This window comes from Quercus suber, unplaced genomic scaffold (assembly GCF_002906115.3).
Source record: "Quercus suber isolate HL8 unplaced genomic scaffold, Cork oak 2.0 scaffold_324, whole genome shotgun sequence".
In the NCBI taxonomy this organism is placed as follows: Eukaryota; Viridiplantae; Streptophyta; class Magnoliopsida; order Fagales; family Fagaceae; genus Quercus; species Quercus suber.
In genome coordinates, this window is record NW_027069777.1 from 82,344 (window position 1) to 99,347 (window position 17,004).

Sequence of the window (17,004 nt, forward strand, 5' to 3'; positions counted from 1 at the left end):
TGTGAACGGGCCGGATATGGACGGGGTGAAGAATGGTGGGCTAGTTATCCATGGGCCTGCTGAGCCCCTAATGAAGGATATTTTGACCCATTTTTGTAAGAGCCCAAATAGAGTCCTTGGGCTAGTAGGACTCTGGAAATCTTGTATAAATGGTAAAAATCTTCCAGAGAAGAGAGGACCTAACAGAGAGCACCGGTGTGGTGCCGGCCAAATACCCTCCGAAGGTTAAGTTAGAAAATATGCTCACAGCTCTAGAGTGCTAGAGAGGGTTAATGATGCGTACCTCGGCTTGTAAGGGTATTGGGGCTTTTATAGTGGCTTGAGGTTGACCTCCCTTCCTTGGCGTGGAAGTCTTTTCCTTATAGGACTCTTCTTGTAGAATCCTAAACGTGATGAATAAGTCTCCTCCTTATGCGGAAGATTTTTACCATTTATACAAGATTTCCAGAGTCCTACTAGCGCAAGGACTCTATTTGGGCTCTTACGAAAATGGGTCAAAATATCCTTCATTAGGGGCTCAGCAGGCCCATGGATAACTAGCCCACCATTCTTCACCCCGTCCATATCCGGCCCGTTCACATAAGGTCCGTCCACAGGAGGCCCGTGCAAATGATGAATCCGTTTATTCGGGCTTAAGAGATACTTTCCCCCTTTCAATATATATAATCATGTTATTACAATGAATAACATGGCTTCCTCCAATAGTAAGACGTGAGGAGTGGCTTACAAGTAAGAATGGTAATATTTGATAGGACTCACGTATACGACACAGTTTTTTTACAGATTAGTGTTTATTATAAATGGGTTTGTGTCAAAAACAAGGTTGACGTGCTTTAACACAATTAATTAATGGGTTCAATTCTACATTGACCTACAATAAACCCAAAATGACTTGATTTAATATAAATAAACGTTACTTTCTCTAAAATAAATTTAAATTCCAAAAATAATTAAGTAATTAAAGTAATTTTAATGGTTAAACTAATAAATTCTTCGATGAAACTCTAAAGTCCCTTGACACAAACACAAGCACAATACGTTAACACGAATTGCCACCTCTTATTTTACAAGCTATGGAAGCAGATACAGTGGTATTAGGATCACATTGATGGTTTAGGTGTGTTGATGGTCATTTTTGCGAATATCCTACAAGTTCACACAAAGTAAAGCTCAAATTTTTTATGGGCTTATTATCTCTATCCATAGCATTTTTATTTACATTCATGGTCCAAGTCAATGCATTTTTAACTGGGAAATTAAAGAAGTGTGGTTTGGAGGGTACTAAGAAGGGCGCGGGTGCAATAGCTACATGGACCTATTTGGGCTTATTTGGGAACTTGAACTTAGGCTTTACAGAGTGAGCTTGGAACACTTATAAAAGTTGAAAGGTCCATGAGCCGGCCATAAACACAAAAATAAACATTGATCTGATCTACCATATTTGCCACAAAATCCAAAGTAATTAACCTAAGCTAAAACAAATAGGTTGGGTTCTTTTTTGGGGGGGGGGGGGGGGGGGATCCGAGGTGAATGTAACTTTCATTTTATTGAAGAGACTCCGCTAAGTTGTATCTGAACTGAAAATTGGGTATAGACCTAAGGGGGAGTCGGGGAAGGTATCAAATATCTTCCAAGGCCATCACCTCCACATTAAATGCTTTCCAGCTAACCCTCTGGCCGCATTAATGTGGAGGTGATACCTGAACAGTGACTAAGCAGCTTTATGGCCACTGAGCAGAACGTTCCGGTAGGTGCTAGATGGGACAGAAAGGAGCTCCCACGATAAGAACTACACGTGTACAATGGAAATGGGGGGGAGGACGGAGTATATAATATAGAAACGAATGAAATTGTAAAGAGGAGTCTTTTTCAGAAAAAGAAGAAAAAAGAAAAGAGAGATGGACTAAGAGAAAGCCGAGGAGAGTTTTTCTCAAGAAATGAACCTAAAATATCCCTTGTTACTTGATGAGTATAACCTTTCCTGTCAAACAGCACTAGTTCTTGTACCCATGCTCTAAAAATTTATTGTTTGGGCTTGTTGGGCTGAAAACTCATTCATACTCAGGGTCAAATCCAAATTGAGTCTCTACATGTTATAACTTTTTTTTTTTTTAATTTCCTAAAAAGCCATTAGTTGCCACATCTTCAAAAGGAAAGAAAATAAATTTTCCTTATTGTTAATTATTAGCTTTATTTTATACACCCTAGAATAAGTGTATTTTAGGAAATTTGACTTAAAAATAATTTAATTACACCTTCTTTTTATACTCTATTAAATTTTTGATGCATATTCAGAATTCTGTTTCTAAATGGTCACCAAACTAATGAATAGTAATACTTATTACATTCCAACTTAATGTATTCCTTATAATACTTATTCATATTCTCATGTAATAATCATTACAGTATACCAAACATGCCCTTACAGTATAATTTGAAATTTATGGTATCCATTTCGAGTCCAATTCATTTGTCTCACATTCTCTGTTCCACCACATGCTCCACGAATCAAAATAAGCCACATGCTTCTTAATTCCTAATTTTAAGCTATTTTATTTGACTTACCTAAAATAAATAAAAAAGAAAAAACCCAGCACATATTCGTCCCCAACCCTCCCACCACCAACCTCCGCCCAATGCCGGTGACATAAGTTCGCCGACGATGTCGATTGCAATCATAGCCACTGTACTGCCACCAAGTTTAGGAAGAATTGCAATCAATTTGAATACTCGCCACCACATCATTGTTGACTTTGTCTTGGTCCCTTATTCTTATATTGATGATTATATTCTTCCCCGCTGGTTCAACTCCAAAATTTCAAAATTTTGAATCATGATTAAGAAGGTTTCCAACTAATATATTTCTTAAGAATAATAAACATAGTTAGAAATTTCAAACATTCAAATCAAAATTAAGAAGAATAAGGGCCTGGGACCACCACCACCAACATGTTCTATTTACCTAATCAAAATCTTCTTTGAGTTAAGGTTGTGCTCCTTGTGGGCGTACAAGGAGACGATCAGGGACGGAACCAGGATTCGAACCTAGAGGAGGCCAAAGCATAAAATAAAAAATAAAAAAAAATTTATGAAAATAAAAACTAACATTTATTTCTTATGCAACAAAATACTACATATAAAATAAGTGTTTCTTAAACATTTGATATTATAAACATTTTGACAAAGTATAACATACAAAATAAGTGTTTCTTAAACATTTCAACACATTTGTCGGTTATTTTTTATTTTTTATTTTTTATTTTTGGATAAGAGTTTGTTGGTTATTGATGTTATACTTTCTGTCCAATTTTTTTTTTTCTTGTGGGTCAATATCTAAATATTTCAAAGGAGATCCAAAAATATATATATTTAAGGGCAAATCTTAATTTTTCAAATTACGTATGTATACCAACTTTGTTTTTGTTTTTTTGTTTTTTGTTTTTTGTTTTTGGGGGGTGTTTGGGGGGGGGGGGGGAGGGGGGGGGGGGAATAAGGGACAAGGCAAAGTCAACAATGATGGTGGTGGTTGTGGGCATTCAAATTGAATTCAGATCTGTTTGGACCTAGTGATTGTGACTAGAGTTGTCGGCACCAGTGAACTCATGTCAATGACGTTGGGCATTGGGCGGAGGTTGGTGGTGGGAGGGTTTGGGAAGAATATGTGCTGGGTTTTTTCTTTCTAATTTATTTCAGGTAAGTTGAATAAAATAGCTTAAAATTAGGAATTAAGAAACATGTGGCTTATTCTGATTTGTGGAGCATGGGTGGAACAGAGAGTGTGAGACAGATGATTTTGATTCATCCATTTCATAATAAAAATGTTATTAACTATGAGATCAATATATTAATTGATTTCTTTTATACGTATCAAAGACTTAAACTAAATCCTTTATTCAATTACAATTAGGTGACTACGTTCAATAAATTGACCCTGTTGAGATATTAGGCATAATTTTTTTTTTTTATATATATAATGAAATTGGCACAATTATATTGCTAAAAAATAAAACATAATTACAAGGAGTACACGTTAAGGGAATGCAATCTTTCGGAGAAATTAGCCAAACATCGGAGAAAAAAATAATTTTACAATCTGAGAACAAACAGAATAAATAAATAAATAAATAAATCAACAGAAAACTTATTTAGTGTATGATAAATATTAGAGGGGCAAAATTGGATACAACCCACAAACCCAACATTATACAATACGAAATTGGTAGATTATGGGTTGAGACTTAATGGATTGAAAAATTATTAGGTAGTCCCAGAGTACCATAAATACGTATTCCTCCCTCTCACATGAATAGTGAGTCTCATCATGAATTTAATTAGTGAGATGAGGGAGTACGCATTTATGGTATTCTGGGAGTATACAATAATTCCCCACTAGTGTCATATTCCGGTTGACATGACTGACCCGTTTAATAAATGGGTTGGGTTAGTGTCCAATCCATGGAACTTGTTTGACTTGTCTGACTCGTTTAATTAAATGACATTTTACTAATATACCTTTCAAACCAAAAACAAACCCAAAACTTTAAGCTAGCGGGGGTCGGAGTATAAAGAAAAAAAGAAAAAGAAAAAAACCCTCCAAATAGGCATCCATATATATATAGTATTAAAAAATTATAAATACTCAAAATCGTTATTTCCAAATGCATTAAGATGCAATCATTTATCAACAAAGACAAAAACAAAAACAAATTTTTTTTTTTTTAATACTAGGCNTGGTTTCCTTCTCCTTAATAAGCCTAACTAGCCTCATCCAAATAGCAACTATCTAACCCAAAAACTTAACAAGAACAAATAAATATTCACAATGGTGATTGTATTTTAGCAAAACAAAAAATTATTTTACCACCAAAGAACCAAAAAATCATAGGTTATTGGAGAAGTTAAAGCTAAATTTTTTACAACTATAGTAAACTGGTATAAATACTAGTTGACTGTAGCAAGTTGTTAAAAAAAATACAATATGTTATTAAGATTATATCTCTTCCGTCAATTAAAAAACTCAAATTCTCTCAATTCCTTTATTATTTGAATGAATTGTTTATTTTTTAAATAAAGTGATAAAAAAATAGAACAATATTTGAATTAGGTGTATTATAAAGTGAGGTGGTAAAATATATAAAGTGGTTTTTTAAGGTGCTAAAACTAAATTTTGAGCACCACTCCACCACTGTGAATGCTCTAATTTAACAAAAAAAAAAAAAAAAATCCTAGCCAGCCTAGTATAAAAAAAAAAATTTAATTAAGGTGACTCCATGATTTTAATCGAAAAAAAAAAAAAAGTGACTCCATAATATAGTTTGAATTTTTGGTTGACTTCATAATATTTTGTAACATTAGCTTTTGAGATCTTAATTTTATATTTCATTATTATAATATATATTTTTAATTAAATTTAAATTTTATTCTATATTTAAACTATGTATTAAATTCTTAGCACATCATATTTTCTTTAAATAATAGAATATACAGTTTCATATATAACATAATTATAATAAATGTTCAATGGTAGAATAAATAATTCCATATCCAAACCCAATCATAATAAATACATTAATAACTATCATAATTACTGAATCTTATATTTAACCCAAAAAAAAGGAAGACAACTTACAAGTACCATCCTTGTGGTATGCCCTTAAAACATAGAGCTACCTTGTGTATTATTTTGTTGCACAAAATCATATACGGTAGAAAAAACCCATCCTAGGAACCTATGGAGGAAAGGAAAAAAAAAGATGCATTAAGTCATAGTTCTTTTATACCAGCATTGCCAAGAAGATTTCTTTCATTATGTAAAAGCCAACATTTGTCACTTTGAAGAATGACAAGGACATCACAACAACAATCTTCTCTTTTCAATGTTAATGCAGCTGTTTTGAAGTTGAATTTCTTAAAATTTAGAGTCTGATTGGTTATGATTTTTAAAAGCAGCTCTTGAAAATAACAGAAAACAATTTTCGTGAACAAAGGACAAAAAAAATATTTTCTATCATTTTCAAAATGAACATATTGCTTATTTTTGATAATTTACATAGAACTAGCTAGCAAATATATAGAAAAAATTTATTCCCTCTTGTCCATTCATAATATATATATATATATATATAGAAAAAATCATAGATAAGTAATACTATGTGTACGACTTTTAATTTCCAAATAATATTTCCTAAACCCAGCTGACTTCATTTCTTATGTCATAGTTGTTAAATCTACATTTTATTTTTTTTTAAAATGATGACACATGCTCACCAATAAAATTTCATAAAATAAAAAGTTTTTTTTTTAAAAAAAAAATAGGGATTTTTAGTTTTATTTAACTTTTTTTAATGTATAATTTTTTTAATTTTATTTATTTTAATGTAACTGCATTTTTGTCTAAAATATTTCCTAAATAAAAGTACTCAATAAAAATAATTTTTACCAAATCAACACACGATCGAGTTGGGTCATACCTACAAACGATACAAACGAACCCACCACTTTTCGAAGGTTGGTGGCAAGAGTATTAAAGTAAGACGATGACTAAAAAGCTTCTTATCAAAAAAAAAAAAAAAAAGCTAGCAAATCACCGAATAGTTGAATGCCCACTATTTTGTGTGTCCTTTGAGTGGAAAAAACTTTTGTACGTGGTTTTCAGACTTGGTATGGAAAGTTACATCATCTAATCATGTAATATATATTTTAATATTAAAGGTTCTTTATCTTTTTTATTATTATTATTATTTTATTATATTATTATTTTATTTTATTTAGAGATAATTATAATATGTCTAATTTTGTAGTTCGAATTATTTCTTCCATAAATTTCTAAGCACTTTGTACATGCGGAGATATTTATTCAACTATAAAGCCCTTGGCAAGGGTTCTTTATCATTTTGTTTCTCTAACCACATCTTTTTATTTATAAAAATGTTACGTCCACAACATTTTCATAACAAATTATAAGTGATTAGTTTTTATTGGTTCTAATTTGAACCTATCACCAAAATTAATTTTTTTCTCTACTAATAACAACCCGTAACAATTTACAATTTAGGATTTGTTATGAAAATCTTGTGGACATAAAATTTCTCTTTTATTTATGGACATGTTGATATTTGCTATGTTTGTTTCAACATTAACATTTTTTGAAAAGTGAATCATTTAAACAAAATGTATTTTCAAGAAAACTATATCATTTTTCTATGTTTGGTCATAATCTTAAAATGAGTGAGAAAACTATTTATTGATTTCCCTTATTTAGATAGAGTTATTTTTGGGAAATTTTAAAGCCAAAAAAACTACTCTAGGAGCATCACTATATAGGAGCAATCAGTTTTTGGTATAGGCGGGGATTGAATTCCAAATCTCTGATTCAATTATCACAAATTTTAATAGTTGAGCTTATTATTGATATAGTGATCATAATTTTATATTTTGATGATTATAAAATAGATAGGGAAAATTTTTAAATGTTATATTATGGTTGTCATTTCTTTTTGTTTCTGGCTTCTATCACTAGGAACTAGGAAGTTCTAGAATATCAATTCAAGATAAGACCAACTCAATGACTATACAGTGACTACAATGGTTGTATCCTAACAATATACTATTAAAATGCGATTCCTCCTTAGTGCAGTTTAAGTATTTGATCTTGCAATCTATCTTTAATCGACATTCACAAATCGATTAGCTAAGGACAACAAACAAGAAAGAGAATGACTTTGATAAAGGGTTGGACTGATTAAAAGTGAAGGATTTTGACAAGGAATTTTTTTTTTTTTTTTTTTTTTTTAAATTGATCGAAAAGGGGTCCTCATCAGTAAGCATATTCTTCTTTTAGGGAGGGATTTTTAACTATAATATTCATTTGAGTGGTCAATCGCATCATGATTCAGATTTGTGAGAAGTTACTTATCGGGTAGCTTTCAAGTTCCAACTACACCTTGCTGCGGATTTAGCATCACCATATAGATACGAAGTCCAAACAAGATCCCAATAAGCTTATTTATATATAATTATCTAGGAGCATCATCATTAACTGCCCATTAACATCCATAAGGGGTTACTTTCATTCTTGCATGATATCATTACCTCTTTTCACCAAAATATACTACAATGGAACACTTAGTGTTTTATAATATACAACACAATATCTAGAAGATTCATGGAATCATGGGAGGTGCAAAATCTTTAGATTCCTGGCTTTTTGGAGTCACATGACTCTCTCCTTGGCATGATCTAAGGTGATGCTGTTTAGGGGGAAAAGCAGTGTATCTTGATAAAAATGTTTATGCATGCAGAGAGTGTAGCTATTGTTGTCTCCCATAAGGGATATATACCCACAATATAATAACATTTGGTGTGGATTCCTACAATTTTCCCTTTCCATATTATATTTCCTGAAATCTTGTGCCACTAAGTAAACGTGGCTGGCCATTTTTTGTGCGGGCAAGAGGGAATGTGTATGAGAGTTGGTACAGATATTAACAAGGAATCACCACCAATCATTAGCATAGGACCCTTCGTGTACACTGGAAGTTTGGTTAATTGCTGCTTTGAAGATTGTGAGTGATGATGCCGAAAATATCAACAGTGAGTTGCACAATGCTCGTACCCTTGAAACGACACCTGTACAAAGAAAGGAGAACCTAACAGAGAGCACCGGTGTGGTGCCGGCCAAATACCTTCCGAAGGTCAAGTTAGAACTTCTTTCAACTCTAGAGTGCTAGAGAGGGGTAATTATGCGTACCTCGATTCGTAAAGGTATTGGGGCTTTTATAGTAGTAGAGGGTTAACCTTTCTTCCTTGGAGCAGAAGTCTTTTCCATATAGGAATCCTTATGAGCGTAGATTGCAGAGTCCTTTCCTTATAGGAGTCTATCATTGAGCGTGGTGGCCAAGTAAAGGTTTTATTGTAACCGTCGGCCTTTTACCCGTCGGCTTGTCTCGTTCCCTACGTCAGTAAAGGGCCGTCAGCCTCTTTGAACATAATTAGTCAAGCTTCTCGGATTTCCCTTACCGTCAGCGTGTTAGAGTCCTTAACATCCGTCGTGACTGGCCCGTCAGCCTGAGCATAAGCTGACGGGTTAAGCCCAGGGTATTTGCTATGATTCCTCATCAGTTGCCCCCTACTCCATATCTCCGTCAGCTATAACTGACGGGTTATGGAGTTTTTCATTCGTCGTTACCTGCTGTTTTGACCAGGGGAGAAAATAATTAAAAGCTAACATCCCAGTATTAAATGCTAGGACACGTGGCATGCTCGGGTTGGCTCCGCGTCTGGATGAGGGCGTCGCTTCGTCTTCCGTGCGTTTTCCTTATATATATATATGGCCCACCTCTCCCCATTTTTACTATTTCACTTTCACTGATTCCTGGAGAGCACATCCGTCGCCTATATTCCGTCTGTACTGCCAACATTTCTGTCGTCATTTCTTCAACTGTTACTCTTGGAAAACTTGTAAGTTTCCTTTCTTTCTTTGCATACTTTCAATTATTTTCTTTACAGTGAGGTCGTCATCCTAGGTGCTTAGTTTACACCCGTCACTTGTAAGTAGATGTCAAGTGACGCGTCGAGTGACCAGTCGTCAGTCCGCGAAGGAGCGGGCTACGACGAGGTGTTTGGTTCAGGCTCAGGTAGTGAGTCTGAGAGTTCCTCCTGGTCGTCAGAGAGGGAGACGTCAGCCCATACCCCCGTCGAGGAAGTAGGAAGTCAGGGAAACGATGGCCAGGGGGAAGAAGTAGGCGAGGAGGGTGAAATTGGAATAGGAGAAGCAAATAGTGACGGGGAGGAAGGTGATGAGGAGTCTTGCGAAGGGACTTCTGAAAGTCCTGGAGGTAGTCGTCCCTTCATCCTTCCCAAGGACTGGGCTGTGAATAAGTTCCTTCCAAAGATGACACTTAAGATTTTTAACGAATTATGCACCCGTTTCCAAATCCCCGACCATATTCCTATCCGTCTGCCTAGGGAGGGTCAGAAATGTTATACGGGAAGAACTGCAGATGTTGGCATGTATGATGCCATGTTTGCCGCCGGGTTGAGACTGCCTTTGACGGCTTTACACCGTCAGCTGGCTGATTTCCTTGGTATATCCGTCAGTTAGATTGCTCCAAACTCGTGGAGAATCTTTATTAGTGCTGAGGTACTGTGGGGTCGTCTAAGTGGAGGCCACAGTCAGCTTTCCTTGGATGAATTTTTTTACTGCTACAGACCCCGGCACCTTTCTTCTTCAAAGGAGATGTATCATTTTGCTGTCAGGGACAAGGAGTTGAGGCTGGTGTCTGAGATGCCAGATTCTAATAGAGCCTGGAAGAGTAGGTTCTTTTTTGTGGAAGGGACGGACTGGGTGTGTTGTCAGGAAGAGTGGGAAACAATACCCTTTGGTTGTTTTGACAATACTTGGGGGTTTGCTAAGGAGTCAGGTTTTAGCCATCAGCTTTTATCCTCGTCAGTTTGGTACTTATTTCAATTTATTTTTGAAAAGGTACTAACGTTGTCAATTTATTCTTTTTTCAGCTTTCACTCGTCCATCAATAACCGACGAGCAGGAAGATTTCATCCGTCGGGTTTTAGAGATACCTATAGAAGAGCGATCGTGCCGGGACTTGATTACCCTCGACACTCTTCATACGTACTGCGGGGGTCCAGAACCGACGCCTGAAGCTCGCAGATTGGAAGAATTTTCCCGTCACCGTAAGTTCCTTGACCTATTCGTTACGTCACTCTTTGTACCTTTAGTCGGCAGCTTCCCTTATGCGTTTTTTGCAGAAATGGACGTAGCTAAGGAACGGATCAGGGCTGCCGCTGCCCGTCAGAAGGAGGAAAAGAAGGCAAAGGGGGAGGCGACGTCTACGTCTGCCCCCCAAACCGTCGCTAAGGGCTCCATTTGTACCTTTAGTCAGCAGCTTCCCTTATGCGTTTTTTTTTTTTTTTTTTTTTTTGCAGAAATGGACGTAGCTAAGGAACAGATCAGGGCTGCCGCTGCCCATCAGAGGGAGGAAAAGAAGGCAAAGGGGGAGGCGACGTCTACGTCTGCCCCCCAAACCGTCGCTAAGGGCTCCCAGAAGAGGAAAACTGACGGGGTAGTCATTCGTCCGTCGAAAAGGCCCACCGTCACTCCTGGGAAGTCGCCCCCCACATCGAGCCATGGAGCAGGGAAGGGTTCTATGACCTCTTCTGGTCTCGTCCTGTAGGGACCCCAAAGCCTGCTAACACATAAGGATTTTTCCATCGAGACTATTGAAGCCCTCATAAGACCGACAGATATAGATCCTTGTGCTCAGCTGGGGACGGAAGAATTGGGGTCGTCAGCTTTGTTTGATCTCTCGCGAGTAAGTCGTCAACTTTTTGGACTGACGTGCTTAATCTTTTTTTTTTTTTTGATAACTGACGATTGTATCTCTTTCTAGGCCTTGGTTATTGTGAAGGCGCTGCAAGACCGCTGCATGGCCAAGGAGGGGGTCGTCAGTCGTGTCAACAAGCATAATGCCAACATGCGAGACCAGCAGGCTCAGTATAAGCAGGCGGTACGTACACTTAACCTCGAGTTGAAGGAGGTAAAGGAGAAGCTGGAAGAGGCGAGCCGTCAGAAGGGCGAGCTAGAGGGAGAGCTGACGGCCCTTCGTGGACAGTTGGAGACGGCAGGGGCTGACGCTATTGAGAAATTCAAAGCGTCAGACTCCTTCATCGATTCTTGTGGTGCCTATTATGATACGGGATACGATGATTGTCTCAAACAGGTTACGTCAACTTTCCCTGAACTAGACCTATCTGGGATTACCCTCGACGACGCTCAGCCCATGACGCCTGCTACTGATGCCGTCACTGCTGGAGCTGACGACTTGGTTGATTCTCCCCCCCATGGAGGTAGTGGAGTTGTCCTGGCCCAACCTGCTGCGAGCCCTCCAACAACTGTCGTTACTCCTCCTGTGGTGCTACTTGACGGAGAGGACCCTTCTGCTCTGTAAAAATTTTTTAAGTGACGGTTCTTTTTATTTTTGTAGTTTCATGTTTTTTCCTTTTTAATTTATGTAGCAAACAGTTTTATTAACTGCCCCTTGGGTCCCAATGTGTAATATTTTAACAGCTTTTTAAATGCCTCTTTTTTTTTTGGATTCTGATTTGTTTGCAATGCCGTCGCTCTTAATCACTTGTATGTAGTTACTTTTTAACTCGTATGTTTCGATTTGAAGGAACGGGATCAGGATTGTGGCCCCTTTTAGTGCAATGTACCGTCAGTTTTACTAAACCGTCGGTTTAAACTTGCCCATTTGTAGAAATTTTTTGGCAAAATCCTGTTACCTCGTGACAAGGTCATCTTGCCAATTTGATAGATTTAGCCTTTTTTCAGACCGTCAGTCTAATGGCTGACGTTATTGGTTTACGAACTCCGTCAGTTTTTTATTTAGACCGTTAGCTTTGTCGTTTTATCCGTCTTGTGGACTTGATTATTTTCATACCGTCGGTTTAATTTCTTGGCCTTTTTCTCAATCCTTTAATTTGATTGTAAGTTTAATTGCTAAGATGATTGTGGCCTTAACCATATTTAGTTTTTTAGTCCGTCAACTTAAGAGCCAAAATGATTGTGAATTTGACCAATCTTTTAGTCCGTCAGCTTGAGAGCTGAAGTGATTGTGGACTTGACCAGTCTTTTAGTCCGTCAGCTTAAGAGCTGAGAGGATTTGTGGACTTAACCACTTTTTTCGGTCTCGTGGTTAGACCGTCAGCTTGAGAGCTGACGATTTGTGGACCCACTTTTTTTTTTGGTCCTCTGGTTAGACCGTTAGCTTGAGAGCCGAGACGATTGTGAATTTAACCACTTGATTTGATGTCCTTTTTATGGACTTGGTCATTTTTTAGACCGTCAGCTTGAGAGCTGAGACGATTTTGAATTTAACCACTTAATTTGATATCCTTTTTATGGACTTGGCCATTTTTTAGACCATCAGCTTGAGAGCTGAGACGATTGTGGACTTAACCACTTTTACGATCTTTTTAGGTTTTAAGGCCGTTCACGTTTTGTGAATTTGAACTTGTAAGTAGGTGCTTCAGTAATTCTGAATAAACTCTCATTGTCGTGCATTAATATAAAAGGTAGTCTGAAACAAAATCTGCCCATTTTGGGCTTTATTGTAGCAAAAACATAAGTAGAAGAAACTGCCCGTTGGGCTTATTGTAACAAATACTTAAAAAGGTAATCGATAAGTCTTAGTGTGCTTAAAAAAGTTGCTTTTCGTGTCGCCGCCTCTACTGGTAGTATTTCCGTAAGTGTTCAATTCCATGGATGTGGTAGCTTCCGTCCGTCCAGTGTCTCTAGATGGTAGGTGCCCTTCCTTTGCCATGCCGTACTCGGTAGGGTCCTTCCCAATTCGGGTCGAGCTTTCCTTGGGTGAGGTCCCTTGCTGCGCCCATAACCTTTCTTAGAACGAGGTCTCCCACCTGGAAGTCTGTGTTTGACCCGGGAGTTGTAATGCTTGGCCATGCGGTCCTGGTACCGTGCAAGCCTCTGTTCTACTGCCATCCTGACTTCGTCCACCAGATCAAGTTGCAGACGTATGGCCTCATCATTCCTCTTTTCGTCATGGTTGTGCACCCTGTAGCTTGTCAAGCCGACTTCGGCTGTGATGACTGCTTCGTTCCCGTACGTTAGTCGGAATGGTGTCTCTCCTGTTGGTGTCCTTGCTGTTGTCCTGTAGGCCCATAGTATGCTTGGCAACTCTTCAGCCCATATGCCCTTTGCCCCCTCGAGCCGGGTCTTGATAATTTTTAGCAAGGACCGGTTTGTAACTTCGACCTGTCCGTTGGCTTGGGGGTGGGCGGGGAAGGAGTAGTGGTTCCGTACCCCTAACTACGAGCAGAAGTCCCTGAAGGAGTCGTTGTCGAATTGCTTCCCGTTGTCTGAGACTAAGATCCTTGGAATGCCAAACCTGCATATGATGTATCGCCAAACGAAGCTCCGTACGTTTTTTTCTGTAATGGTGGCTAAGGCTTCAGCTTCCACCCACTTCGTAAAGTAGTCAATGCCGACAATTAGAAACTTCAGTTGTCGTATTGCCGTAGGGAACGGCCCCATGATGTCCAATCCCCACTGAGCGAATGGCCATGGTGCCGTCATCGAGGTGAGTTCTTCGGGTGGTTGTCTGATGATGTTGCTGAACCTTTGGCATTTGTCGCAGGCCTTCACATAAGCTTTGGCATCCTTCTGCATTGTTGGCCAAAAGTACCCAGTTCGTACTAGCTTGTGCACTAGCGATCTTGATCCTGAGTGGTTTCCGCAGATTCCTTTGTGCACTTCTCTCATGACGTAATCTGCTTCTTCAGGACCTAGGCATCGGAGGTAGGGGCGGGAGAAACCTCTTTTATACAAAACATCTTTTATCAGCACGAACCTTGCTGCTTGAACCTTCAGTTTTCTTGCCGCCTCCTTATCACTCGGCAACATGCCGTTTTTCAAGAAAGAGGTTAATGGCGTGGTCCAATTATTTTGGGGATCGAGTTCCTGTACGTCGACAGCATTTATGAGTGGAGAGAGTTGTGTGAAGGAGAGTGTATTACCAATGGTGGCCATGTGTACGGCCGAGGCGGCTTTGGCTAAGCGGTCGGCTTGTTCGTTTTCTCCCCGGGGGATCTGTATAATTTTGACCTTCAGCTCGTCCATCCTCCTTCTTGCTTGGTCCAGATACTTTTTCATTCTTTCGCCTTTGCATTCATACTCCCCACTTATCTGGTTGACTATGACTTGGGAGTCACAGTAGACGATCACTTTTTCGGCTCCCGCTGCTTTTACGAGGTCAAGCCCTGCTATCAAAGCTTCGTACTCCGCCTCGTTATTGGTGGTAGGGAATTCAAGGCGAACCATACACTCTACCGTATCTCCTTCGGGTGACTATAGTACGACGCCAGCTCCGCCTGCCTGCCTGTTGGAGGATCCGTCTACATGTATGTTCCATTGCGGGGATTCTTCTGCCCCCCTGTCCTTACCATTCGTGAATTCTGCTATGAAATCTGCAACGACTTGCCCCTTAACAGCGGTCCGTGGGCGATACTAGATGTCAAACTCGCTTAATTCTATGGCCCAAAGTGCCAAGCGCCCGGCAGCTTCTGGGTTGTTCATTGCTCGTCGCAAAGGCTTATCAATTAAGACAATAATCGTGTGGGCTTGAAAGTACGGCTTCAGTTTGTGGGCTGCTGTAACCAGCGCGAAAGCGAGCTTTTCCATGGGTGGATATCTTTCTTCAGCTCCTCGTAGTGCCCGGCTAGTGTAATATACAGGTTTCTGTACTTTTTCTTCTTCTCTGATCAAAGCGGCACTGACGGCGGCTAGGGAGACAGCGAGATAGAGAAAGAGTTCTTCCCCTGGTTGCAAGGGACTTAGCAGTGGTGGGGAAGAGAGGTAAGCCTTCAACTCCTCAAACGCTTGTTGGCATTCAGTGGTCCACTCGAAAGACCTTTTTAGCGTGTGAAAGAAGGGTAAGCATTTGTCTGTCGCCCTGGAGACGAACCTATTTAGCGCTGCTATCTTGCCGTTGAGGCTCTGTACCTCCTTCACATTCCTTGGTGGTGCCATCTCTATTATAGCCCGGATCTTGTCTGGATTGGCCTCGATGCCTCTCTGAGAAACCATGAATCCTAAGAATTTTCCTGCCGTCACCCCAAAGGCACACTTCCCTGGATTAAGCTTCATGTTGTAAGAGCGAAGGGTGTCAAACGTTTCCCTGAGGTCTTCTAAATGATCTTCTTCCCTTCGACTTTTAACCAGCATATCATCTACATATACCTGGACGTTTCTCCTGATCTGCCGTGCGAACATCTTGTTCATAAGCCTTTGATATGTTGCGCCCGCATTTTTTAGACCAAACGGCATTACCTTGTAGCAGAATAGGCCTTGGCTGGTTACGAAGGAAGTTTTTTCTTGATCATCATCGTGCATCTTGATTTGGTTGTAGCCGGAGAAAGCGTCCATGAAGCTTAACAGCTGGTGTTGAGCCATGGAGTCTACTAGAGTGTCGACTCTCGAGAGAGGGTAGTTGTCTTTAGGGCATGCCTTGTTTAGATCGGTGAAGTCTACACACATCCTCCATTTTCCGGAAGCTTTCTTGACCATCACTACGTTCGCTAGCCAGTCGGGGTAGTAGACTTCTCTAATGAAATTTGCCTCTCGTAGCTTGCGGACTTCTTCGGCTATGGCTTGATCCCGTTCTGGGGCGAAGACCCGCTTCTTCTGCTGGATGGGCGGAAAGGATGGTGATACATTCAGCCGATGCACCATGACGGACGGGTCTATTCCTGGCATGTCTTCGTGACTCCAGGCGAATATGTCCTGATTCTCTTTGAGGAATGCTGTAAGTGTTCGCCGGATTGCGGGACTTGCAAGGGTTCCAATCCTTGTCGTCTGGTCAGGTATGGAGTCGTTCAGGGGTATTTCTTCAAGTTTCTTGACTGGCTCCGTCGCGCTCCGGTGCTCTTCAATGCTCATGGTTTGGAGGTGATCATCCATTTCCATTATTGCCACGTAGCATTCGCGTGCGGCAATCTGATTTCCACGCAGTTCTCCGACTCCGTATTTCGTTGGGAACTTGATCATCAAATGATAGGTTGAAGTTGCCGCCTTCCACCCGTTGAGGGTGGGTCGCCCTAGGATAGCATTATAGGCAGATGAATGGTTGACCACGAGGAACGTTACGTCCTTTGTGATTTGCTGGGTGTAGTCGCCTGCCGTCACAACCAACGTGACTGCGCCCAGCGGAAACACTTTTGCGCCTCCAAAACCGACAAGTGGAGCGTTCGTTGGAACCAGTTGTTCCTTGCTGATTTTCATCTGCTGGTATGCCGGGTAGTACAAGATATCTGCCGAGCTGCCATTGTCGACCAACACCCGATGCAAGTTGTAGTCCCTAACCTGTAGGCTGACAACAAGCGCGTCGTCGTGCGGGTGGTGGAGACGTCGCGCGTCTTCTTCCGAGAACTCGATAACGGGGCTTTCCCTTCGGGCTACATTTTGCACTG